The sequence below is a fragment of the Lynx canadensis genome, chromosome D2 (assembly GCF_007474595.2).
Source record: "Lynx canadensis isolate LIC74 chromosome D2, mLynCan4.pri.v2, whole genome shotgun sequence".
In the NCBI taxonomy this organism is placed as follows: domain Eukaryota; kingdom Metazoa; phylum Chordata; class Mammalia; order Carnivora; family Felidae; genus Lynx; species Lynx canadensis.
The window spans coordinates 26,695,948-26,721,587 of NC_044313.2; the positions used below are offsets into that span (position 1 = coordinate 26,695,948).

General features: G+C 42.6%; 1 protein-coding gene across 3 annotated transcripts in view; it reads right to left on the reverse strand.

Moving 5' to 3' along the window:
- SUFU (SUFU negative regulator of hedgehog signaling) overlaps positions 1-25,640 on the reverse strand; it is a 117,419-nt gene that overhangs the window by 54,550 nt on the left and 37,229 nt on the right. The window lies entirely within an intron of this gene.

A 25,640-nucleotide genomic window follows, 5' to 3' on the forward strand; every position in this document is an offset into this window, starting at 1 on the left:
GTTTTAGAAATAGTATATGGGGACCACAATCTGGAACCAGAAGTGTCTACTGCTACTGGATTATTGTTTCAAGACTTTTTCAGTAAACAAAGATAAAATATACATTTTTTAACAAAAAGAGAAAGTAATCTCAAGTTCATCAATATTTCCAGTTAAAATTTAAGAACACAGAATTTTTATTTATTTGATTTTATATTTGTGCTTCTTTTTCTCTTACTGAAAATCTTGGGTTTTTAAAAATTTTTTTAAATATTGTTGATTTTTTCTTGTGAGAAAGAGACAGCATGTGAGTGGTGGAGGGGCAGAGAGAGAGGGAGATACAGAATCTGAAGCAGGCTCCAGGCTCTGAGCTGTCAGCACAGAACTGGACCTGGGGCTCAAACTCATGAACCTCAAGATCATGAATGACCTGAGCTGAAGTTGGACGCTTAACCAACTGAGCCATCCAGGTGCCTGAAAATCTTGGTTTCTAATATAATCATTTATTTGCTTTATCCTATTATATGTGTATACTAGTTTCAGAATAACACTATTATTAACAATATGATCACTGAAAATAGGTTTTTTTGCCTTTGTGATAGATTAGAGGTCTACAGTCACATTACTGTGTTTTAAAATCTATGTGTATTGTTATGATATCCATTGGATACGCTATGAATTTCATTTGTCTCATTTTGCTTATAATTTTTAGGAAGTGTTGGTAGGCCAACTTCAAGGTGGCCCCCAAAATTCCTCCCCACCTCCAGTGTTCACACCTTGAGTGTGAACAAGACTTGTAACTTGCATTTTGCTAACAGAATATGGCAAAAGCGAAGGTATTTTACAGGTACAATTAAGAACCCAAATCAATTGATGCTTTAATTTTTTAATTTTTAATTTTTTATTTATTTATTTATTTTTTAATTTTTTTTCAACGTTTATTTATTTTTGGGACAGAGAGAGACAGAGCATGAACGGGGGAGGGGCAGAGAGAGAGGGAGACACAGAATCGGAAACAGGCTCCAGGCTCTGAGCCATCAGCCCAGAGCCTGACGCGGGGCTCGAACTCACGGACCGCGAGATCGTGACCTGGCTGAAGTCGGACGCTTAACCGACTGCGCCACCCAGGCGCCCCTAATTTTTTAATTTTTAATTGTAGTAAAATACACATAACATAAAATATACCGTCTTAACCATCTTTAAGTTTACAGTTCAGTAGTGTTAAGTATATCCACATTGTCATGCAACCAATCTCTACAATTCTTTTCTTACAAAACTGAAACTCTGTACCCATTAAACACTAACTCCCCACTCCCTCTCTTCAGCCCCTGTCCCTGTGAATTAAACTACTTCAGGTACCACATATAAGTGGAACCATCCATTATTTGTCTTTTTGTAACTTTTTTCTAAGTACTTAGCATAATGACCTCACAGTTCATGCATGTTGTAGCATGCTCAGAATCTCCTTGCTTTTTAAGGCCTAATAATTTTCGCTTATATGTATATACCACATTTTGTCTATCCATTCATCTGTTGATGGACATGTGGGTTGCTTCCACCTTTCGGCTTGTGAATAATGCTGCTATGAACATCGGTATACAAATATCTCTTTGAGACCTTGCTTTCAATTCTTTTGGATGTATACCCAGAAGCAGAAATGCTACATCATATGGTAATTCTATGTTTGATTTTTTTGAGGAATCGCTATACTGTTTCCCATAACGGTTGCACCATTTTACATCCCTCCCAGCAACGCACAAGGGTTCCAATTTCTCCACATCCTTGCCAACACTTGTTATTTTCTGGTGTGTGGTTTTTGTTTTTTTGTTTTTAAGATTTTATTTAAGTGATCTCCACACCCAATTGTGGGCTCAATCTCACAACTCCAAGATGGAGAGTCACATGTTCCACCAACTGAGCCAGCCAGGAGCCCCTTTTGTTTTTTAAATAGTATCCATCCTAATGGATATGAGGCCAAATCAAATAATTTTGAGTTAATTAAAAGGAAGATTATCTTTGATGGACTTGACTGGATGAAGGTAAAAGGCCTTAAAAAAAGGACTGTACATTCCACCCCACCCCCACACTTTTCTGCATTGCTTGCTTTGATGAAGCAAGCTGCCCAGAATCCTGCAGCTACAAGGAAAGGAGTTCTGCCAACAACCTCAGGGAACCTGGAAGCAGATCCATCCCTAGCAGAGGCTCCAAATAAGAATGCAGCCCAGGGGCGCCTGGTGTGACTCAGTCAGTTAGGGTTAAGTGTCTGACTTGGTTTTGGCACAGGTCATGACCTCGAGGTTCATGGGATTGAGCCCCGTGTCAGGCTGTGTGCTGACAGCACAGAACATGCTTGGGATTCTCTCTCTCCCTCCCTCTCTGCCCCTTCCCCACTCACATGCATGCTCGCTCTCTCTCTCTCTCTGAAAAGTAAGTAATCTTAAAAAAAAAAAAAATAAAGAATGCAGCCCAGCAAACACTGATTTCAGCCTTGTGAGACTCTGTGAGACCCCGGTGAAGTCTAAGCAATACCCAGACTACTGACCCAAAGAGGCAATAATAAATGTGTGTACTTTTAAGCCACTAATTTAGTGATAATCTGCTTTATAACACAAAAAAAGCTAACACATAAAAATACTCATTTTGATTTGTCTTATAATTATATAAAATTTTAAATGGTTCCAAAGTCATAAATCTAAGAACAAGATATATTCAGAGAAGTTGGCTTCCTGTCCTCTCCATCTGTTCCCTCCTTCTCCCATAGATTACCATTTAAAAAATATTATGGTTTACCCTTCCATTTAAAAACATAAAGAAAAACATGTTTTCTTATATAAATGAAACTCACTATAGATACTTTTCTCTGCATTGCTTTTTTTTTTTTTTCTTTCTCAAGATTGCAACGGCCATAGTTTTATTTTGGTTACACTACCACCACACACTTGATTCCATATCCCTGAATATTCAACAAATCTTTAGGCTATATGAAAAACAGAATTCTTTGCTTGATTAATTTGCTGGACATTTTAAATAACTGAGAACATTGCACAGATACTCTTGACGAGGCAGTTCCACTGGTCATCCTCATCAGTGTTACCATTATTGCCATCAAATCTTTTACTGCACAGAATGATAAGGATTCATATTCCCAAATATAACTGGCTAATGTATACTGAAATATCTGAAATAGAGTAGTTGGGTTTATACATTTTAAGAGACATCTTGTTAACTTAGAGTGTATTCTATTTATATGATCAAGATCATAAATCTATAAACCATGCTGTATGAATTACACAAAAGACTGCAAATTCCCTATGGTAAACTGATTGCATTAATGGCCCCAATTAATACCATCTCTGAGGGTATTAATTTTGTAACTTTGTAGTCCCCTCCCTCCCTGACCCTAGGCTTGACCATGGGACTTACTCTGGCCAATGGGATAGTCAAACAGAGGCTTGACTAAACATGCACACATTTCCACTTCCTCTCATGGCCCCACTGCTGTCATAAGAAGATCCTTGTGCTAGTTATTACAAACACTGCTTCAGCTAATAGCCATTTGTGAGTATCTTTTCATGTTTTTGCTCATGTCTTTGGGATTCCTAGAAGTGGAATTGCTGCATCAAGGGGTAAATAGATGTGTTTTGCTGGATATTGATATGTTCTCTTCCACAGGGAGAGCACCATTTTGCATCCCACCATGAACACATGGAAGTCCCTGTTTCCTCACAGCTTGACAACAGGATACGCTCTCAAACTTGGAATCTACCAATCTGACAAGTGAGAAGTGGTATCTGAGGGTAGTTTGACTTGCATTTCTCTTATTTTGAGTGAGATGACATCTTTCTTTTCATGTGTTTATGGGCCATTTGCTTGAAACATCAACATTTAACCCAGAGAGCTTTTTGGCTGGCGTCATCTCTGGCAACTTCAGAAAAGATAAATTAATGAAACACTGACTTCTCTTAGCTCTGTCACTGGCCACCATGGGGTGAGGTGAAAGCATCACTCAGCATTGACTGATTTTATTCTACCAGATCATGGGGGCAAACAGTCACCTTAAATGTATGATATTTACCCTCGGGGAAAAGGCAAAACCAGATCCTCGAGTGAAAGGTCTCCATGTAATGGTACTTCCCTTTGCTTTATTCTCGGGTGCATTTTTCTTTGCTGTTTAAGGTTACAACCTTAAACAAATCATTTAAATTCTCTGCATTTGTTTCTTTATGTATCAAAACATGATCATACTATCTACCTTGCAGGGTAGTTTTTAGAATCAAATAAATGAATTAAAATACATAAAAATTGCCCTATGTGCTGAATGTACTATACAAATTAAGCAAGTGTTATTCATTGGAAATATTCTATCACTGGAAAACACAACCACTGTTTATAAGAAAAAGATTAACCCATCCACTGTGGCAGAGCAGACATCTTCCTCAGGGAGCCAGGACTCTACTTTTTGGCTCAGGAAACTAACCTACTTCCATAGTTTACATCAAGAAACACAGGGGCGCCTGGGTGGCGCAGTCGGTTAAGCGTCCGACTTCAGCCAGGTCATGATCTCGCGGTCCGTGAGTTCGAGCCCCGCGTCAGGCTCTGGGCTGATGGCTCGGAGCCTGGAGCCTGTTTCCGATTCTGTGTCTCCCTCTCTCTCTGCCCCTCCCCCGTTCATGCTCTGTCTCTCTCTGTCCCAAAAATAAATAAACGTTGAAAAAAAAATTTAAAAAAAAAGAAACACAGCTACGGTATTTATGGGTGTTCTCAGAGATGACCCAGCTGGATGAGACCTGGAGGGTTGTGGGACAGAAAGCATCAAGGAGGAGGAGGCAGGCTATTTGCAGAAAGCCAGACTGGAGCACAGCAGAAGCGGTCATAAGCACACTGGATTAGAAGAAAAATCAGCAGGTATTAAGTGGCATCTGGGCCCAGTGGTCTGAGCTCCCAGATCACCAACCCCATACTTAGCACTTAGAGCCCCTCTACAAAGGCCCTGGCCAGCAGCTGCCCAGACTTTACAGGGACAACTTCAGAGACGGTCAGTTTACTGCCTCCTGAGGCCTATGCATGTTAGAAAATGATTCTACATCCAAAAGAATAGTTAACAGCTTCCTAGTTCTCTTCTCTGGGCAACAAAGAAAAAATCCAATTCCTCTTCCATATGGCTAGACCTCAATATTTTTAAAACACCTGTTGTAGGTCATAGCTCACCACTCCCCACACCTCATCCCAAAGTCTTTTCTTCTCCAGACTAAAATGTTTCCAGTTTCCTTACTTATAAAGCCATTTCTCACAGACCACAGTTTAAGAGAGCTTTTGCCAGTCTGAAAGTCACTCTTCTGGAGATATGTTCTGAATTGTCCATGCCCCTTGCAGAATGTGGCATCTAAGGGACTGTTGGGTTGGAGACGGAATATGAAGCAGGCACTTACTTCTGGGCATATGTGTAAAGACCAGACGCCCCACTGTCTGTGTGTCGGCCCACATACTTCCAAAATTCCCTATCAATCAGACACAGGAAGAGGGTTGAAAATAACCAATTTTGGGTGATCTGGGTATGGGAAGAGGCAGCAGTAAATTATGCGTGATAACATTTTGGTGCTTAGGCCAGACTCCTTGCCAGGACACTTCTTCTTGCCTGGAGGGATGGAATAGGGAGTGAACATGAGGGTGAACTTGGAAGTTTAGCTAGGTTTTCCAAGAGCCATGGAGTCTGCTAGGCCTAAAGGCCCCAGCCTCAAAGAATTTCCTTAACGTTGGAGTGAAGCCAGCCTTGGAAGTTACCGAAAACTGGAAGGCTCTCGTGACTCATTCTTTGGACTTCAAAGGCTACCCAGTGCTTCCTTAGTGCTGGGTTGCCAACTGGCCATGACTACAGGTTACGGCACAGGGGCAGTTGTGGCCAGGGGCCAATCAGCCTCATGGAATGTCCTTCATGGAGGAGAGCTGGGCATATGTGCCAAACTGCAAAAGTGCAGACCGTGTGACCCAGAAATCCCACTTTAGAAATTTATTCTGAGATAACTGAACATGGTTGCCAAGATGTACATACATGTTCCTTAGAGCATTGTTTAAAGGGAGGAAAACTGGGGTGCCTGGAGGGCTCAGTCAGTTAAGCGTCTGACTTCATCTCAGGGTATGATTTCGTGGTTTGTGAGTTCAAGCACCATGTCAGGCTCTGTGCTGACAGCTCAGAGCCTGGAGCCTGCTTCAGATTCTGTGTCTCCCTCTCTCTCTGCCCCTCCCTCACTTGTGCTCTGTCTCTCTCTCTCTCTCTCAAAAAAAAATAAATAACAAACATTTTAAAAAAGGGAGGAAAAGTGGAAACTATCTGAGGGTCTGTTTGCACTGGAGGAGTCTGTTATCTTAGTATCTGTGGTATCAGGATATAATAAGAAATATGTATTTTGGCTTTTGTCCCTGGCTCTTGGCCAGAGCTCTTAACACGTTTGCCATTTCCTAAGTAACAAAGGTGTTAGGAGCATCTTTTGTGCTTGATCTTTGACCCCAATTCATGACACAGAGCTCCTAAATTCCTTGGAATTTCTTGAATGATAGGAGTGTCTTTTGTTGTAATGAGGCAATTCTTATGGGCTCCTAGGTAGCTTCAGGATGGAAGCTAATAACTAAAAAGACCAAGTCATGATTAGAAGCTTGGAACCTTCTGTCTCAACCCCCATACTCTAGGAAGGGGAGAGGGGCTGGAGATTGAGGTAGTAATTGATCATGCCTACATGACGAAGCCTCCATAGAGACCCCTGAAGTATGAGGTTCAGAGATGTTCCAGCTTGGTAGTCAGGTGAAAGCACTATGAGGGTGCACCTTAGACAAGCATGGAAGCTCTGTGCTCCTTCCCACATACCTTGCCCTAAATAATACACCGCTTCCATCTGGTTGTTCCTGAGAGGTGTCTTGTCTTTTATTTCTTGTTGAGATATAAATGGCATATGATGACATCATGTTAGCTTCAGGTGTATAACATAATGATTCGTATTTGTATATATTGCAAAATGAGCACCACAATAAGTCTTGTTAACATTCATCACCACATGGAAGTCATAAGTTTTTTTCTTGTGATGAGAAATTTTAAGATTTGCTTTAGCAACTTTCAAACATATAATACAGAATTATTAACTATAGCCACTATACCATATATTGCACTCTCGTGACTTATTTTATAACAGGAAATTTGTACTTTTTGACCACCTTCACTCATTTAATTTGCTCTCTATATCTATTAGTTTTTTTTTTGGGGGGGGGGTTATTTGGTTTCACATATAAGTGAGATCATATGGTATTTGTCTCTATCTTATTTCACTTAGCATAATGCCCTCAAGGTCCATCCATGTTGTCACAAGTGGCAAGATTTCCTTCTTTTTATGGCTGAATAATATTCTAGTGTATGTATATACAGCATTTTCTTTACTCACTCATCTGTTGATGGACCCTTACATTGCTTCTTTGTCTTGGCTATTGTAAATAATGCTGCAACTGAGTTGTATTCTTTTATAAGAAATCAGTAATCTAGTAAGTAATAAACTATTTTCTGAGTTCTGTGAGCTCTTCTAGCAAATTATTGAACTCAAGGAGGGAGTCATGGGAGCTCCGATTTATAGCCATTTGGTCAGAAGTATAGGTGACAACCTGGGGCTTGTGACTGGCACCTACAGTGGAAGCAGTCCTGTGAGACTGAGCCCTAACTTGTGGGATCAGACATTAACTCCACAGAAATAGTGTCAGAAGTGAATTGCATTATAGAACACCCAGCTGGAAAAAAAAAAAAAAAAAAAAGAACACCCAGCTGGTATCTACACAGAACTGGAGACTTGTGTGCTGTGGCCAAACCCACACATTTGGTCACCTAAGTGAGTAGAGCAGTGGAGGACAACAATGCATTTTCCCTTCACTACCATACAATGGAATGCTGTACAACCATTATGAACACTGCCATTGATTTCTATTCACTCAACTAGAAAGACTTCTATGATGTGACACTGGGTAAAGAAAGCATGCTAACACATACAGCATTAAGTTAGTAAAACTCTATTTTCTGTGTAGAGACATGTCTAGAAGGATGGTAACCAAATGCTAAGAGTAGCTATCTTAGGGGCTAGAATTTAGATAATTTTTTTTCATGTTTATTTTTGAGAGAGTGAGAGAGACAGAGCGTGAGTCAAGAAGGGGCAGAGAGAGAAGGAGACACAGAATCTGAAACAGGCTCCAGGCTCTGAGCTGTCAGCACAGAGCCCAATGTGGGGCTCAAACCCACAAACCACGAGATCATGACCTGAACAGAAGTCCGATGGTTAACCAACTAAGCCACCCAGGAGCCCCAGATAATGTTTGGGTTTTTTTTAACATTTACTATTTATCTTTGCGAGAGGAGAGACAGAGAGAGAGAGAGAGGGAGAGAGAGACAAGAGTGCAAGCAGGGGCGGGGGGGAGCAGAGAGAAAGGGAGACACAGAATCTGAGGCAGGCCCCCAGGCTCTGAGCTGCCAGCACAGAGCCTAATGCGGCTCAAACCCATGAACCGTGAGATCATGACCTGAGCCGAAGTAGGACACTTAACTGACTGAGCCACCCAGGCGCCCCTAGATAATGTTTATTTTTCATTTTCAATTACATGCCTATTTAAATTACTAAGTAATACAGGCTTATCACACAAAATTCAAACAACAGGCCTATGTATAATGTAAAAAAAAAAAAAAAAAAACTCTTTTCCCATCAGTCCCATTTCTCATATATAACCACTGTTAATGTTGGCATGCATTCTTCAAGATTTTATTTTAAGCATATGCAATCAAATTCATCATTTTTAATTTTTTAAAATTTATTTTTAAAATTTACATCCAAGTTAGTTAGCATATAGTGCAACAACGATTTCAGGAGTAGATTCCTTAGTGCCCCTTATCCATTTAGCCCATCCCCCCTCCCACAACCCCTCCAGTAATTCGCTGTTTGTTCTCCATATTTAAGAGTCTTTTATGTTTTGTCCCCCTCCCTGTTTTTTATATTATTTTTGCTTCCCTTCCTTTATGTTCATCTGTTTTGTCTCTTAAAGTCCTCATATGAGTGAAGTCATATGATATCTGTCTTTCTTTGACTGATGCATTTCACTTAGCATACCTTCTAATTCCATCCATGTAGTTGCAAATGGCAAGATTTCATTCTTTTTGATTGCCGAGTAATACTCCATTGTATATATATACCACATCTTCTTTATCCATTCATCCATCAATGGACATTTGGGCTCTTTCCATACTTTGGGTATTGTGGATAGTGCTGCTATAAACATTGTGGTGCATGTGCCCCTTTGAAACAACACACCTGTATCCCTTGGATAAATACCCAGTAGTGCAATTGCTGGGTCGTAGGGTAGTTCTATTTTTAACTTTTTGAGGAACCTCCATACTGTTTTCCAGAGTGGCTGCACCAGTTTGCCTTCCCACCAGCAGGGCAAAAGAGATCCTCTTTTTCTGCATCCTCGCCAACACCTGTTGTTGCCTGAGTTGTTAATGTTAGCATTTTTTCTTATTTAAAAAAAATAAAGGGGCGCCTGGGTGGCTCAGTCAGTTCAGCGTCTGACTTCGGCTCAGGTCATGATCTCATTGGGTTTGTGAGTTCGAGCTCCGCATCGGGCTCTGTACTAACAGCTCAGAGCCTGGAGCCTCCTTCAGATTCTGTGCCTCCTCCTCTCTCTGCCCCTCCCATGCTCATGCTCTGTCTCTCTGTGTCTCTCAATAATAAATAAACATTAAAAATTTTTTAAAAAATAAAAAATAAATAAAAATAAAAATACACTCCTATCCACTGTTCTGTGACTGGCTTTTTTCAAGTTTTAAACAGTGCTTGGATTTTTTTTAGCATCACTTTTTAAACCAGACAAACAATAAAATTATTTTTGTTTGGGGGAATAAAAGTGCATCAGCCAGGACAGAACATAATGCATGTGTGATCTGAGTGGCCCAGTGAAGAGAGGCACAGGACAAAGGCTTCCTGTGTTCAGATCACCATGCTGACCAATATGGGTGGAGACCCTGACATGCTCAGTCAGCTCAGGAAATCGATTAGTGTCCTGTTCTGCCTAAATCTTTGAACCCACAGAGGGACTATCAGAGGTAGGTCCGGGGCTCAGGAAGGCCTAGACACTGGGCTGCAGCCTGTCCCAGAGATGCCTCCCCTGCATCAGGGCCCCTAGGTACAACTTCCATAGGCTCAAGCAGGACAAGGAAGAGGAAGAATACCCACTGCCGTCTGGGAGGCCTCCTGCTACACGCCAGCAAACCACCACCTGCTGCTTGGGCTTGCTGCAGTCCCTCTTGAAAAGTACCCAAGGTCCTTTCTCTTTTCCTCCTCTGGTTCTAGTTTCAATTGTCATATTCCTGGAGAAGGGGCTCTGTGAGGGGTCAGAAATGCTGCTGGAACCTCATCAGAACTCTGCAGGGAGGAGCAGGCTGGCTCCTGGCCTCTGAGTCCCGGAGAGAAATCAAACAAGTCTGTTGCCACATCTGCCCTGTAAGGCAAAGAAGTCAGGCCTGGCCATGGAGACCCAATGCCAGGGGAGCCAGAGCAGAACTGTGTCTGGCTTAGGGAAGCCATTTATTTCCCACTGAGAGAACTGTGAAGAAACTGAGCAAGAAAGCAGAATCCTTTGCACTGGCAGACCTCTGCATGGTATTCAAAGCTTGTTCCAGTAAACACGCCAGAAGGCACACCCTGAGGTGGTGACTTGCCGCACGGTAGTGGCCTGGGGCCGCTTCTCAGGGTTCACTGTCCTGTCCTCTGGGCAGCTCTCTGAAAAATTCACTTGTGGTTATCCTTTTGGTTTTTCTTTTCTGATAATAACACCCATGCTCTGTGCAGAAAATTCTAAAATGACAGGAAGGTCCCAAAAGGAAAATGTCAATGACTCATAACTGTGTCATCCTAAAATGGCCTCTGTGATACATCTTCATGTGTCTCTTCCAGTCATCCACGTGAACATGTATATACTGTTAACAAGATTAGGACCCGACTCTATACAGTGTTGTATGGGTTTTTTTTTTTTCTTTAAGCCTGTTTCCTTTTTTTCCTGCAATATACTTCTTAAACAACAATGTAAATAATATTAATTGCTTCCATCTATTATTCCAGATATAGTACCAGGGGTATTAAATATATTGGGAAGTAGACATTAATATTACCTCATTCCATAGATAAAATAACCAAGTCTTAGAGATGTGTACTTTAAAAAAAAAAATGTCTATTCACTTTTGAGAAAGAGATAGCATGAGCAGGGGAGGGGCAGAGAAAGAAGGGGACAGAGGATCCAAAGTGGCTCCGTGCTAACAGCTGCAAACCCAATGCGTGACTCAAACTCATGAACCTCAAGTCATGACCTAAGTCGAAGTCGGACACTCAATGGACTGAGCCACCCAGGCACCCCTTAGAAATGTGCACTTTTGACCCCAGGTCCCCCAAGTCCCACAAGGTCAAGCTGGCAACCTGCCTCCTGGGCTCCTGCTCCCATCTGCACTATTCTCCAGCCCTCGTCATTGAACATCTATTCCATCATGAGCCATTTCATTCCAACCAAAGGGCTCACCTCCTGCAGAGGTGCTGGGTCTACTCCTAACTCTCCAGCTGCTGGGCTCTACTTGCCCGAGGCTTGCACCGCCCCCTGCAGGGAGCATCCCTGAAATGCAGGTGCTAGAGACAAAGGAGCCACATTCTGCTTAGAGCCAACAAATTAACACTCCACAGGGGGCCAGAGATCAGAGAACTAGCCTGAGGGTGAATCATCTAGCTTAAAGGCCATTTCAACCCCCCCCCTTTTTTAAAGAGTTTATTTTTAAGTGATCTCTATACCCAACATGAACCCCCAAAATCAAGAGTCATATGCTCTACTGACTGAGCCAGCCAGGAGCCCCTCAAATAACCCCTTACTATTAAGAAGCTCAAAGCATTTCATGCGGTTCTCCAGGTAAGATACTGATCCATGTAAGCTGAAGGAATTTGCCTCAGATCCTGCAGCAGCTCAGCAGGACATGCCTTCACCCCTCCCCAGCAAACCTCTAGGTACTGTGATCCTTCAATCCTGGGCCAGGGCACAAACCCCAGCTAAAGTAACTCATTTCACAGGGCATCTGGATATATCATAGAGATTTAAAGATGGCCACCCCTCCATGTAGGTAGTTATTCAGAAGTGGAAAACACGAAGTCAGAGGTTGGCAGACTTATTCAGTAAAAGGCCAGATATCAAATATTTTACACTTTGAGGGCCATATAATGTCTGTTATAAACTACTCAACTCTGCTGTTGTAGCACAAAATATGCCATAAGTAGTATGTAATGGGCATGGATGTGTTCCAGTTTTATTTACAAAAACAGGTGGGTATCAGGCTTTGGCCCGCAGGTTGTACTTTGCCAACCCCTGCTTCTGGAGTTTGAATCTTCCCTAAAAACACCTAGACTTACTATTGGATAGACTAAAATTTACATGCAAACCACCTAAATTTTAGGGCATACACTCATTTCTGAGGGTTTGGCTCCTCCCACCCTCAGTGGAGTATCTTTCAACTATTAATCTAAAATCTTGGGAAACTGCAGAGAAGTCAAGGATTGTTTAGCCTTATAGTTGGTCGGTATTACTAACAGATGAAAGGGAAAATATTGTACAGATCCATAGCAACCAGAAAAGAGGATAAATCAGGCTGAGGGAAAGAAAACGTCAGGAAAATTAAAAAGAGTACGAGGAAGAAAAATGATATTAATATAACCAGGCAGTTCCATTTGGCTTCAGTTAGCTGACTGGGGCGATGGGCAGCTTATCCAAACCAGGAAACGAGAGACCTTGACAGCTCTCATTGGCAATGATGGAGCGTCTCCTTTCAGAAAACTTTACTTGAGGCAAAGATATTAAGATCACATCCACTTGGGACCTCTAGAAAGAATGCCAGGTAAGCTGCTGCTGAGAGCTAAACTGCTGCCTAGCAACATCTCACACCTGGGGACATGCTCTAAGCTCCTCACTCAATCTTCCTGACTTCCTTCACTCACCTGCAGAGCAGGGGTGAGGAAGCAAAGCCTGATCTGCCTCCTGGACCTGGAAAGAGATCCCTGCGGTATGCGGTTGGGCATAGGTATGCAGAGGCTGCTTACAACCCCAACAGAGAGGAGGGGCCCCTCCCTAGGCTGGAGGGCCTTACAAGAGAGGGGCTGGGGGGCAGGATTATACTAAGTTAAGGCCCCAAGCATTAGCAGGGCAACACTGAAAGGAATCCCGGGGACTCCAAGTGCTGCAGAGGGCCGTAGCACCTTCTGGGGAAGAGCCACTCTCAAAATCAGGCAGAAAGTCTCCAATATGTCGAATCCAAGCACGTCTTAATTTTTTAAAAAGGGGGAGGATGGTTTCAATCCCCAGACTAGTCATTTCACCTTCCTCTTTCAAATGCTTTCTACTGCCCTTTGAATCAAAGTCAGACTCTTCATGAGACTTTAAGCGCCTGCAAGCTCAAGGTCCAGCACTTCCCCACGCCTGCTAAGCCTCCAGCTCTGCCTGAGCCCTCTCTGCCCCGTCCCCTACTTCCAGCCTCAGGAGCCTTCTTCAGCTCCTCATATGCCTCCAGCTCTTCCCCTCTTCCGGGGACTACATACTGTGTTCCTTCTGCAAAGAATGCTTCTTCTCACCTTTTGCCTTCATTGTGTCCTTGCTTGACTCTACAATTTAAAATGAGTCCACCGGGGCACCTGGGTGGCTCAGTCGGTTAAGCGGCCGACTTCGGCTCAGGTCATGATCTCACGGTCCGTGAGTTCGAGCCCCGCGTCGGGCTCTGTACTGACAGCTCAGAGCCTGGAGCCTGTTTCAGATTCTGTGTCTCCCTCTCTCTGACCCTCCCCCGTTCATGCTCTGTCTCTCTCTGTCTCAAAAATAAATAAACGTTAAAAATAAAAATAAAAAAAAAAAGAGTCCACCATCTTATTCTTTTGAAGCACCTTGATCTTTCCCTTCCATCGACTTTATAGAATCAGATATTTCTGTGCCTGTGTTTTCAGTGTCTCTCTCTAATGCCTAAGGGGAGGGACACTATCTGTTCCACACAACTTCCTTGGCATCTGGTACAGTCCTTGGCATATAGTAGGCCTTAAATAGAAAATACAACTGATGAGGGGCACCTGGGTGGCTCAGTCAGTTAAGCGTCTGACTTTGGCTCAGGTCATGATTTCACAGTTTGTGAGTTTGAGCCCCGCGACAGACTCTGTGCTGACAGCTCACAGCCTGCTTTGGATTCTCTGACTCCCTCTCTATCTGGCCGTCCCCCACTTGTACTCTGTCTCTCTCCCAAAAATAAAGTCGAACATTGAAAAAATAAAAATAAATAAAAAGTATATACAACTGACAAAAAAACAGCTCCTTTCCTTCAAGTCCTCTCTTCTTTAAAATGGATCCTTGGAGGCTCAAGAGGCTACAGCATGCAAACCAGTGCTGGTTAGGGTGTTCCTGGAGGCTCGCTCATGTGCAGGAAATTCTGCAAGGCTCACCACTTCTCTGAGCCCATATTCCCATCTGAAAAGTGGTGGCAGTACTAATATCTTCCTCATCAGGCCACCTACTGAGGAGGTTAAATAAGAGAATGCAAGTGCCTAGGATAGCTTGGTGCATAATAGCTACTGTTCTATTTGCTTACTTTAAATTATAAAAAAGGAAGTGAAAAAAAAAGGGGGGGCCTCAACAGGAAAAGACTGAACTGTAAGAATAACTTTAACCTTAGAAAAGGTAGGAGAAGGCAAAAACTCAAGAAAATGCCATAATTCATTGAGATTCTGTATATAAAACCTGACCAGCTGTCAATATCTGGAAAAGTCTCTCTGACTTCAGGCAGCAGGCTGTGTCCCTCACCACTTCCAACTTCAGAGCCACGAAGCATGATGGATGTGTTCCTGTGCTAACTATAAGCCATATGAGACACTGTATAAGGGCCTATTCCCTTCCTACCCCCAAATGTATGCCATTTAACATGTATTAACGATCTCTCTTACGCCAAAAACCTAAGAAAGGGGACCAATTCTCAAGGACTCAGGAGGCTACTTTGTCGTTATAAAAACAATTTTATATAACAACTATTCTGTTGTTTGTTGAAAACAAAAGCATTTACTACACAATCACAACAGTATTATTCTAATAATATAACCACTCATCTCCACAGCTATTAACATGTAAAATGTTCATTTCACCTAACCCAGCAATCATGCTTCTAGGAATTCATCCCACAGAAATTCTTGGGCAAGAGTATAAAGACACACATACATGTGTGCTCACTGCAGGTTTGTGGTAGGGAAAAATTGGAAATCACCCAAATGTCCAATAATGGGAGACTAGTTAAATAAAGTACAGTGTAGGGCGCTGGGTGGCTCCATTGGTTGAGCTCTGACTCTTGGTTTCAGCTCAGGTCATGACCTCAGGGTCGTGGGATAGAGTCCCCATCAGGGCTCTGTACTGACAACTCAGGGTCTGGAGCCTGCTTCAGATTCTGTGTCTTCCTCTCTCTGCCCCTCCCCTGCTCATGCTCTGTCTGTCTGTCTCTCTCTCAAAAATAAATAAACATTAAAAAAAATTTTTTTTTAAAAGAAAGAACATACTAACATAGGAAGATGTCCAAAGATAAAGTAAAACAAGCAAGCTGAAAAACACTATGAAAAGTATGGTCCACTTTTATAAAATAATGACTATTCTATATGGATCTATGCATTGAAAAGAAAATTTGGAAACAGGATAACCAACATTTTCTCAGGAGGGAGATGAATTATGAAGGATTTTCACTTTCTGGGTCATAAATCTCTACGTTTCAGTTTTCATAATGAGCAAATATTTCTTTTATAAATGGGAAAAGGAAAGGAAATATTTAAAAAAAAAAAAGAAGTCTCTGTTGGCCTTAGTCTGTCAATACCACAGAGTTCAATCAGCTACCGGCTCTGATAACTCAGGATGCTCCACTGTGCTGCGCTGTCCCCCCCGCTTGGGCCCGAATCACAAATTGAGCAGACTCAGCACATGTCATGAGGTTGTCATTAAACAGCAGCAAGCGAAGGCACTTGAATTTCCACAGTGTCAGTTACAAGGTTGGGGGGCCATGTTTCTCCTAAAACTCAAGTGAAATTGCCTCGGAATCTGTGGTTAAGGCCCACCAATGGCAGAACAGGGAGCAGACAGCCTCTCCAGCAGAATTCTGAAGCGCAGCTTGGAAATCAAGCCCTGCTGAGTTGGGGAATGGTTTCTCTCTAATGAAACCCAGAGGGTGGGGGGCAGGGGAGCAGTCACTGGCAATCTGAGAAGAAGGAATAAGCTGATCATAAAATTAAAAGGGAATGGGAAGTAAGAGAAACTGGCTGCAAAGTGGGAAGGAAAGAAGCTGAAGTGTCTGCTGGTAGTTCCTGATGGATGGATGGATGTACTACAGAACTTACCAAATGATTCATGCCAGAGGCTGGATTTGATTCTAAATCTCCTGTAGCAGGTGAAACGACAGCTCCCCTGTCCTCGTGACTAGAACACTCTCTTTCCACTTGACACTTTAGTACTGGCCGAGTGTCCTGATCAATATGCAAGGGTCTCTGACCCCAGGCCGGGAAAGGGCTCCTTGGGTGGGAGTGCAGATACTGTTTTGCCCCCCTGGAGCCATTCCCTTCCTTATTAACAGAACTCCAATTTTCTTCCTCTGCCTTTCCTTGGCTGGCCCCTCAGGGCACCAGGGCCCATCCCAGCCCTAGGAGGTGGATACTGATTTGTAAACCAACACGATTGCACCTTCCTGACATAACCCTAGCCAAGGAGATGTAAGGGGAGATCAATGAGGGCAGTTCTATGCAGTTGTTTGGTCTTTAAAAGAGACACAGGGCAGAAGTGTCTCTTTTACTGCTTATAGACTCTGTCAAATGTGATTCCAGGATGCTAGAGATAATGGTAGCCATCTTTGGACTATGAAGGAACCAGTTTTAAAAGGTAAGCCAAAGTGCTGAGTAAGGCAGAGCAGGAAGTCAGAAGGAACTCAGGTCCTAAACAACTTCACTGAACAAGGACAACCAACCCAGGAACTGCCCCGCTTCTAGATGACTTGTAAGACAAGTGCCATTATTGTTAGGCCATTTTACTCAGGATGTTCTATTACCTGTGGTCAAAACCATCCCAACAGATACAACAAGGCAGAACAAAAGGCACCCGCTCAATCTATGCACTCTCTAATGATTGGACTTCCAAGCATAACTGCACACCAAGATTACTAGGTAACAGATATCCCTGTGGCCCATGAGAGCCGCTGATTTTGCCTACCCAGAACTATACCTAATCTTTTTCTTCCAGGAGTTGCTCTTTGCTTTGGAAGACTTCTTTCCTTCTCCATGCGGTTGGAAGTGAGGAGAGGGGAGAAGCTTAAACATAAATTCTGGTGCTCCATCTCAACCACCACCAACAACCAGGGTGGTCACATGGCCCGGGCAGAACTAATCTGAGTCCTTCCCCAAGACTGATGTAGGAATGTTGGAAGAAAAAAGCCTCCTACCTGCTGGGACTACAAACTGAGAGAACCAGGAACTAACTGGTGGTGTTCAATTTTCCTGGAATGTAGGGAGAGTCAGTCTATAGTACAAGACCAATACGTGAATCAGAGCCTTGAGGACAGATAGATTTGAACAGATAGATCAAGCCATGCCTGAAACCCTGGACATCCCATTTTCCTGAGCCATAAAGTCTGTTATTGTTTAAGGTAGTTTGAGTTGGGTTTCTGTCATTTTCTTTTTTTAAATTTTTTTTAATGTTTATTTATTTTTGAGACAGACAGAGACAGAATGCGAGTAGGTTAGGGGCAGAGAGAGAGAGACACACACACACACACACAGAATCCGAAGCAGGCTCCAGGCTCTGAACTGTCAGCACAGAACCCGACACGGGGCTCGAACTCATGAGCTGTGAGATCATGACCTGAGCCGAAGTCGGACGCTCAACAGACTGAGCCACCCAGGTGCCCCTGTCATTTTCTTATAGCTAGAAGCAACCTGACTAAAATAAACACTAACCTGCCCCACCCCTACGGCTTGAATCCTTCACCTTCTCTGGATATTCTTTCCCAGGCCTCTCTCATTTCTACTTCCTTTTCTCTACAGCTCAACTTCCCACCTCTGAGCAAACCAACCAACCGTCCTTCGGCTAAGTTTCAGGACCATTCTGAGTCATTCTTCAGAGCTGGCTTCAGAGGCAGCCTCACACGGCCCCACAACTGGGTGTGTGCCCTGCCACCCACCACCACACTCCCTAGAGCTTTGTCCCTCTTTCCCTTGCCTATCAAGTGCCCTGATGCTACTTCCAAGGCTGTGGATGCTATTTAGACCTGGAAAAGCAGGTCTAAGCATTCCACTTACTTGATGACGCTGCTCAGCATGTTCTCACATGCAAATGGGTGGAGTGCTCCATATAAAGTCACTGAGTTTAAGGTAGGCAGCACAGGTGAGGCAAAACCATCAAGCAGAATTATACTGTTAGTTACACACGTAGGTATATCTGTGTACACATCAAACCTAAAATACGTGTTCTGTATGACAGCATATGTGTAACCCTTGTAGAGGGTAACCACTCAGGGCCAGAGCAATGCCCACTCACTACGAGGGAGGTTCTCTGCAGCATCAAAAGAAGGCTCTGAGAAATCCTGAAAGGTCTAAACTCAGTCTTACAAAACAGTTACAATAGGGGCAATTATTCACACTAAAAAGATTCAGGGAGCCTGGGTGGCTCATTCAGCGGTTAAGTGTTTGACTCTTGATTTAGGCTCAGGTCATGATCTGACAGGTTCATGAGTTTGGGCCCCATGTGGGGCTCCACCTCGGCGCTAACAGTAGGGAAGCTGCTTGGGATTCTTTCTCTCTCCCTCTCTCTCTGCCCCTCCCTGGCTCGTGCTCGCTTGGGCATGTGCACATGCGTGCTCTCACTCTTTCTCAAAATAAATAGACTTAAAAAACATAAAAATAAAATAAAAGATTCTTCACCTAATAAAAGGAATTACTACAAGGCCTCACTAAACTGCATGGGCTCTATTGCACTTAGAATATGAATTGATCTGTATAAGATTTTACAGGTACTGTCAACTACATAAATCAAGGAGCCAGAGTTAAACTGAATTTGTTTTCTCGTTGTATGTGATGAACACAAGGTAATTTATTTGTACCACTATCATTGATTCTCTTTGTGGCAGAAAGATAATGGCATCAAATATCATCATATCAGCTGAGACAAGCATCTGATTCAGGGACAAGCAAGTCACTTCCTTCCTAACAGGGTTTTGCTGTCAAATGGCATCTTTATTGTCATTGCAAAGAAAGATCAAGGTACCGACCTTCTCCATCCATATAGTTTTTAATAAAAATATTAATAATATTATATATTTATAGTAATTATAAATTATATATCAATTATAAATTTATATATATTTATATTATATATAATAAATATATAATAACTACAATATTATTAATATTACAGCTAACACTTACATAGTTCTTACTATATATATCAGGTACCATTCTAAACGCTTTAGAGGTATTAGCTCATTTCATCCCCTCAATAACTTCATGTGTAGTTACTATTATTACCCCTCCTTTACAGATGAGTAAATGGGTTACACTGCCCAAAGTCAGGAGGTAGTAACTGACAAAGCCAAGAATGAAGGCAGTGGATCAGGGGCCCAGGGGCCATGCTCTTAACTGTCATACTAGGCTGTCCCCTTGATCTGGCAGTCACACACAGGATGGCGAACAGTACTCTTGGTTTAGGAGCAGAGGAGTGGAAATGGGAGCTCCTTAGCTTAGTACCAACAAGTTAAGGCATATGGCGCTCAGGACTTGTATTATGCAGTGAAATGGGGGGAAAAAAGGAAAGAAAAGAAAAGAACAAGGGACGGTGATTAAAAGGAGGCTCAAGGTAGGTTTTTGGAGAACTAGCCTGTTTCTTGATTTAGGTGCTGGTTATATGGGTGTGTTCAGTTTGTGAAAAGTCATCAAGCTGTAATTTTTATATACATTTTTTCATGAATGAAAAGTTAAAGGGTGGAAGGATGGATTTAAGAGGATTTTGGTGATACCATGAATGGTTTCTGCTCGCTCTATTTTTTCAAATGTTCCAGAGTGATAGAGTGAGACATGATGGAGCTCACAGGCCATGTGAACCAGTGGACTCATCCACAGTCTCCAATCTCATTGCCCAGCCTGAGACATCCAGCGACCCAGACAGCAGCTGAGCCACAGGAAACACAGCCTCATGGTTAAGAGAATGGCATTAAGAACTAACCTGCCTGCGTTCAAATCCTGCTTTGCATCTCCTAGATGTGTGATCTTGCACATGCTACTTCCCTTTTCCATACTGTCTTGCTCTCTGCAACTGTAAAGCTGGTATAACAGTGCCTAACTCATGGGGCTTCACTACATATTCAGTGAGCATCTGTAATCGTGGCTGGCACATGCAACACACAACTAAATGTGAGCTCTTGTCCTTACCATTTAGGCACATAGCCACGGTCTCCTATCTTATATCAGTTACCATATACTTTTAAAAGTCATTTTCCCATTATTTAAATAATTTATTATTCCCTGCCATGTTCCAAAAAGAATTTCAGCTAGACTTGTTTTAGCTATTATTTAAGTTGTATTATCATATTACAGAAAATCTGGAAAACAGAAAATCAAGTATCACACTTTTAGGAGTGTAGTCATCCTGCTGCTGCTGTGCAATGCCTGAAGTGATCTGAAGTCACATTAAAGACACCATGAAAGGGGCCACTGGTCCAGAAGGGACCGTGGAACATACACCAGCCAGAGTACACTCAAGGAACAGCCTCAACTTTTTATTTAAAAAATTTCAGTCACATAGAAAAGTTAGGTCAGTACGGTGAGCACCCATATACCCTTCACCTAGATTCACCAGGGTCATTAATATTTTGCTACATTTGCTTTCTCTTCTCTCTCCACACACTATTTTTTCGCCTAATCATTTGAAACTTAAGTTGTAGAATTTGTGTCATTTTATTCATAAGTACTTCAGCTTTTATCTCCTAAGAACAAGCACATTATCCCATATAACCATTATATCACACCCAAGCAATTTCACAGTTGTATGATACTTTTATCTAATATACAGCCTATATTTATACTTTTCCAATGGACCTAAAAATATCCTTTTTTCCCCCAATACAGGGTCTAATCAAGGATCAAAGTGCATTAAAAAAATTTTTTTTAATGTTTATTTTTGAGAGAGAGAGAAAGAGAGACAGAACGAGTGGGGGAGGGGCAGAGAGAGAGGGAGGCAGAGGACCTGAAGCAGGCTCCACGCCGACAGCAGACAGTCCAACGAGGGGCTTGAACTCACGAACCATGAGATCATAGCCTGAGCCCAAGTCAGAGATGTTTAACCAACTGAGTTACCCAGGTACACCCCCTGTTTTTTAAAAAAAATTTTAATGAAAAGTTCATTTAAACTGTTATGTGTCAGGGCGCCTGGGTGGCTCAGTCGGTTGAGCATCTGACTTCGGCTCAGGTCATGATCTTGCAGTTCGTGGGTTCGAGCCTCGTGTTGGAACCTGTGTTGACAGCTCGTAACCTTTAGATTCTGTGTCTCCTTCTCTCTGTTCCTCTCCTGTTCACACTCTGTCTCGATCTCTCAAAAATAAATAAAGATTTAAAAAAAAAACAACTGGGGCATCTGGGTGGCTCAGTTGGTTAAGTGGCCGACTTCGGCTCAGGTCATGATCTCGAGGTCCGTGAGTTCGAGCCCTGCATCGGGCTCTGTGCTGACAGCTCAGAGCCTGGAGCCTGTTTCAGATTCTGTGTCTCCCTCTCTCTGACCCTCCCCTGTTCATGCTCTGTCTCTCCCTGTCTCAAAAATAAATAAAACGTTAAAAAAAAATTTTTTTAAGTAAAAAAAAAAAAAAAAAAACAACTGTTATGTGTCCTTTAATCTAGTATAGACCCCGACCCCTGCCCTTGTATTATCTGGCATAGCATTGACATTTTTGAAGGGTCCAGAAAGTTGTCTTGTAAAATATTCCTATCATCTAGATTTGTCTGACTGTTTGCTCATGATTCAACATAGGTGAAACATTTTTGGAAAAGTGCTACACACTTGATATTTTAATGATTATTTTTTAATGTTTATTTATTTTTGAGAGAGAGACAGCACAAGTGGGGGAGGGACAGAGAGAGAAGGCGACAGAGGATCCAAAATGGGCTCCGTGCTGAGAGCAAAGAGATGAAAACAGGGCTCAAACTCACGAACTGCAAGATCATGACTTGAGCCAAAGTCAGACGCTTAACCTACTGAGTCACCCAGGCACCTCCCCCACCACCGTTGATGTTTTATACTTCACACTGTCACACATAAAAAGGTACATAAATAATAATTTATTTCACTATTAGTATTGCTATGTTCTAGCATTTGGTTAAGGTGATCCAACCAAATCTTGTCATTGTAAATGTATTTTTCTCTCTAACAAATACGTAAACTGTGGAGGGTTTCTCTGAGTCCCTGAGAATATCTTGCTCCCCAACAATTTTTTATCCAATGGTTTTAAGCAACTGTTGATGATCTGCCTTAACCGATGATCACATTAGTGGTTCAAAATGGTCACTAGTGATGTTTACTGTGTGAGTGAAATGAACCACTGCAGGTTAAATCTTACTTTTCCACTTACTTGCACTATTACTTCAGAACTATAAAGGAGAACTATTTCAGAAGTTCATCTGCTTGACTTCTCCTGACAGTGATTCATAATACCCATTTTTACCTTTCTCTGATCTCTATCTACCCAAACAGGTACATTAAATGGAAACAAACATAAATGCACTGGCTTAAGCAGTGGGCAGGGAATTACCTGTCTATACAAGCAAGACCTAGTTTTTAGAGCCCTCTTTCCTACAGCAGATCAAATTCCCCATCAAGAAAAGTCTGTTTTTCCAAAGGCAGGTTTTTTTTCTAATGTTTATTTATTTTTGAGAGAGAGTGGGGTCTGAGGATCCCAAGCGAGCTCTGCACTGACAGCAGCAAGTCCAATGCAGGGCTCGAACTTGCCAACTGTAAGATCACCACCCAAGCCGAAGTCTGATGTTCAACAGACTGAGCCAACCAGGTGCCCCTCCAAAGACAGTTCTGTATTAGAGTCAGCCTCAGGCATCCCAAGAAGGGAAAGAGGGAGGACACAAAGGGTTCAGGCAATAGACTCTTGGCACAATTTTATTTTGTTATTATTATTTTTTAAATTTATTTATTTTGAGAGAGAGAGTGAGAGCAGAGAAGGGGCAGACAGAGAGGGAGAGAGAAAAGATCCCAAGCTGGCTCCACACTGTCAGCACAGAGCCCAACATGGGGCTTGATCTCACAAACTGTGAGATCATGACCTGAGCCAAAATCAAGAGTTGGATGCTTAACCGACTGAGCCACCCAGGCACCCCTCCTGGCACAATTTAAAAGATTCTGCAAACCACATTAGGATAGTACCAAATCACATGGTCCACTGCTTCAAGCAGTCCGCTCCCCCTTCCCCTGTGAATGTTACTTCTTCCTGGTCAACCATCCTTTAGAACCCAAACATCATCCCCAGACCAGCTGCATTAGAATCCCTTGGGAAGCTGATTAAGAAACAGATGCCTCAGTCTCATCTCTGATCAATCAACTGAATCACAGCCATGCAGGGGGTCTGGGAATCCGTGTGTGGACAAACTCCCCAGAGGATCTCATGAGCAGCGGGTTTGGGAACCCTTGCTTAGAAAGGGCCTCCTATAGTCTCCCAAAGGGGACTATCCTATAGGACACACAATGGTAGATAGTAGTTAAGGATCAGTCCCATTATGTGACAGTCACCCTGCCAACAACTGACCTCAGGGGTCTGGAACAAGGACAGATGAGTGCAACCTAAAGGATCTATTGCACCTCCAATTTATAACGTACTTAAAGCTGTGGGGGGAAAGTCACTCTACTTATTAGAGAAGCTGCCAGATCTATGGTTCTCCAAATTTAGTCTCTACCAGAAGCATCTGGGAACATCACCTCTAAAAGACTGAGTCAGAGGTCTCCTTGGGGCCTACGAATATGTGTTTGTAACAAGCTCTCTAGGTGCTTCTGATGCAGGGGATCCAAGGACCACACTTTGAGAGACCCTGGCCTAGATGCTGCTCATTTATGGCAACCAAAGAGCAAATGAGTTGGACAAAAAAGTCTTGGCCTTCATCTGAAGGCTACTTACCAAACCCAAGAAACAAAATCTGAGGTCATATGGGAAATGTTTCTCAGCAATTAATTAGCCACACAGAAACATTCAGATGATAAGAAACCCTTCATAAAAGGTACTAAATTTTGCTCTAACGTTTCATCCCACTGAAAGACTATAGGCAAGCTGAGCTAACAGCGGGAGACCAAGGTGCCAGCACAATGTCCCCACTTCAGGTACCATGTTAGCAGTCTCCAGAGGGGCAGTAGGAGCACAGGACCATCCCCTGGAAGCCACTTGAATCATGTGAATCAAATTTTTCTGACTGTCAAGGTCCTGCCTGATTCCAGCTTCCCCTTTACACTCTGAGGGAGCAAACTCTTGGCAATTCTCTCTCTCTGCCACACCCTCTACTGTTAATCCAAGCCTTAACCAAGATTAACACATGAGCTTGTAACCCCAGAAATAGAGATGGCTAGGCCACTGGCAGCATGGAGCAAGGACCATGCTAATTATGGGAAATGGGACAGACAGAGAAAGAGCTAGTCAGTTCCATGCAGAGTTGGAATCTGGCTCACTGGGCATCAGAAGAATGGCTGGCAGTCTGCAACAAGGGCTCAGGGTATTAGAATAGTGGCAGGAACCAATCTTTGACAAAGCAGGAAAGAATATCCAGTGGGAAAAAGACCGTCTCTTTGGCAAATGGTCTTGGGAAAACTGGACAGTGACATGCTGCAGAATGAACCTGGACCACTTTCTTATGCCATATACAAAAATAAACTCAAGATGATGAAAGACCTAAATGTAAGACAGGAAACCATCGAAATCCTAGAGGAGAGCAACCTCTTTGACCTTAGCTGCCACAACTTCTTACTAGACATGTCTCCAGAGGCAAGGGAAACAAAGGCAAAAATGAACTACTGGGACCTACCTCATCAAGATAAAAAGCTTCTGCACAGTGAAGGAAACAATAAAACTAAAAGGCAACGATGGAACGGGAGAAGATATTTGCAAATGACATATTGGATAAAGCGTTTGTATCCAAAATCTATAAAAAACTTACCAAACTCAACAACCAAAAAACAAAGAATCCAGTGAAGAAATGAGCAAAAGACATGAACAGACACTTTTCTAAAGAAGACATCCAGATGGCTAATAGACACATGAAAAAATGCTCAACATCACCCATCATCAGGGAAATACAAATCAAAACCACAATGAGATGCCACCTCACATCTGTCAGAATGGCTAAAATTAACAACTCAGGAAACAACAGATGTTGGCAAGGATGTGGAAAAAGGGAAACACTTTTGCACTGCTGGTGGGAATGCAAACTGGTGCAGCCACTCTGGAAAACAGTATGGAGGTTCCTCAAAAAATTAAAAATAGAGCTAAACTATGACCCAGCAATTGCACTACTAGGTATTTATCCAAAGGATACAAAAAT